Source organism: Cyrtonyx montezumae, unplaced genomic scaffold (genome assembly GCF_038088225.1).
Source record: "Cyrtonyx montezumae isolate F1298 unplaced genomic scaffold, pur_monq_1.0 scaffold_11, whole genome shotgun sequence".
Lineage (NCBI taxonomy): Eukaryota > Metazoa > Chordata > Aves > Galliformes > Odontophoridae > Cyrtonyx > Cyrtonyx montezumae.
The window spans coordinates 1,692,895-1,695,689 of NW_027071837.1; positions in this window are offsets into that span (position 1 = coordinate 1,692,895).

Consider the following 2,795-nt stretch of genomic DNA (forward strand, 5'->3'; position numbering starts at 1 on the left):
GAAAGGAAGGAAAGGAAAGGAAAGGAAAGGAAAGGAAAGGAAAGGAAAGGAAAGGAAAGGAAAGGAAAGGAAAGGAAAGAAGAACAAGGTCGTTATTCTTGGAAAGCCATGACATCCTCGGAAAGGAAAAGCTAAGGACACAACATCTCCATGGGGATGGCTGGATTGCCTCGGGCTTGCATCAACCAATCCCAACCCTATTGGTGTGCCACCCCCCACCTTGACTACTGCCCAGGACAGGGTTGCACAGAAGTGCTTCTAGGGTCAGACAGAGGGAGCTGGGACACCATCAGACAAGTCTTCACCTCGCTGGGTCAATACCCAGCCGGGCAAGATGCACTCTGTCAAGAGTGGAAAATTCCTGTTGCCTCACCAGGCACTCCCTGCAGCCCCAGCACACAGCTGCGTCCCGCAGGACTTGGCATGCCCCATAATGTTTATCAACAGGGTTGTGCAAGGGCCGTGGCACGCAGCTTGGCAGGGGCATGGGACTGCTTGGGCAACCTGCTCTGCCGAAATCCAGAGCTCTTGGGAAAGTCCCTTTGCCCTCAGACCTGTGTCTCCAATGGCACGGTGTCACCGACACGGCGGCCGTTGGCACCTGATGGCCACCAGTTTTTTGGCCTCCCAAATCTGAGGCGGTGAGCCTGGAGGTTTTGCTGCAGATCCCTTCTTGTCGCTGCCGAACACACTGAGTTGGTTTCTCTTACGACGCACCCGTTGCATCACTTGAGATATGTGCCGCTGGGATGCCCTATCTCGTGTGAGCCTCCAAAACATGACACAGTGCCATTCCTTGAGGCACTGATCAACTGTGGGATCCACAGCACAGATCCCAGCTCACGTGCCCATAGATGAGCACATTTGGGACCTATCCCCATCCCACATCGGTGTCCTGAGGTCCCCATCAGCCTCCCAACTGCCTCTGGATTCATCTGCAGGGCTATGAGAGACCTCAGAGTGCTGGTGCCCCTTGCCCAAGGCATGCAGCTCTTTTCTCAGTGGGGAAACCCGTCGGGAGGGCTGGGGGCTTCAGCAGGAGCGTGGGCACAGTGGCAGCACACCAGAGTGATGTGCCAGGAGGCTGCTGAGGAGGAACGATGCCAGGAATGCTGTTCTGCACTGCCAGAGACATGCTGGGACTCAGGTACCAGCTGCTTTTGAAACCCCCAGCTATATTCCAAAGCCTGCTGGAGTGGGGAAGGGCTGGCAGGTTTGTAGGGTGGCTGCTGAAGCACAGCCCCCCATATCCCCTCAGCAGCAACCCTGGGGCACCAAGGGCTTGCACCAGAGCTGAGGGCACAGAGACCGAGGTGGGGGCTGTCCACCATGGGGACGCATCCGGCAAAAGGATCCCAAATGTAGGGTCCCCCTGACCCCTCCCAGGCCCGCCAGTTGCTGGAGGCACAGCGCGGAGCAGGCTTTGAGCAAGCCGGCCAAGATGTTCGTCGGAGCAGAGGCATGCATAAACATTTTGCTTAATAAAGGACTCTGGGCGAACACAGTGTACTCTGGCTCCGTGCAGCGGGAACAGCTGTGGCCCTGCGGGGCCAAAAACGGGACTCCGAGAAGCGGTGACGGAGCGACCCCGTATGGCAACAGCACAGACAGCGGGCACCCCAAAGAGCCCCAACCCTGCAGCCATCCCGCTCCTCAGCCCAATTCTGGGATGCGCGTTGGGATGCTCTGTGTGAGAGCATCCAAGGATGCGGCACGTGAAGCCGAATCTCGCTTCGCATCCCTCGTGGCTTGCTGCAAATCTGATCTCCGAGAACGAAAGCAGCCCGGCGCACTCCGCTTTTCTGGGAACGCAGCCCCTCCTCGGGGCGATGGGCTGAATTGAGCCCCTGCTCCCTCACATGGGGCAATCGGGGGAAAAACCTCCTCTCTGTCGCTCTGGCTCCTCGCTCAGCTCGGGAATGAGGATCTGGAGCAACTGCAGGGGGTTCCTCCCCGCACCCCACGCAACAGACACGGAGCTCAGCGGGCAGCCTGCCTGGGAAGCAAGGAGACACGGCAGAAACGCAGGGCACAGCATCGCTCAGCGGCGGTAAAGGCTAACGGCAGGCACACTTGGCGGGTTTGTACTTATTCACACGGGAAATTAAGTGTCCGAGGTGCTGTGTTTCGTCCCCTTCTCTTTTCCCCCACCTCTGCACTGCTGTCCACAAAACGGATTTGAAGCGACTCGGTTTGCAGGGGGGAAGATTGGCACCGCCGCTCTCCCTTTCTTCTTTTAATGTCCTGAAAGCTTTCTGTGCACCGGGGAACAGAGCAGCACGGCTCGGTGGGGCCATCCCCCATTCACCCCACAGCTCGCCTCGGCATTACAACACCGCACACACAACGAGCAGAACCACCCCGGCTTCCCCCACACTCTTGCCCATCTCTCGTGTGGATTTAAGCTGCTGCTAATAACAAAACACCCGGGGATAATGATGGGCACAGGTAGCAGAGAGCCTGAATCGTGATTTTCTTCTGCCTCACCGTGCGATGCTTTGGGATGTGCGAGCTGCTCTGCATGTTCCCAACCTCCTCACTCTTTGCTGCTTGTTTTGTAATCAGACTGCAATTAGCTGGCTCCTTGGTGTGCGTGTGGGTCGTCGCTTGCCTGTAGGGTTGGTTTTAGTCATTGAAATGCAGCCCTCGTTTCGATGTGGGACCTCCCGGTGCGTTACTTCTGGAGCACCTTCTGTCTCATTCTTCCGTTTCTCATGGAAATGGAGCTCCTCTGGAGTGCCGTGAATTACGGTAGCTGCTCTGCTGGCTTTGCTCCTGGAAAGCTCAGAGGCTGC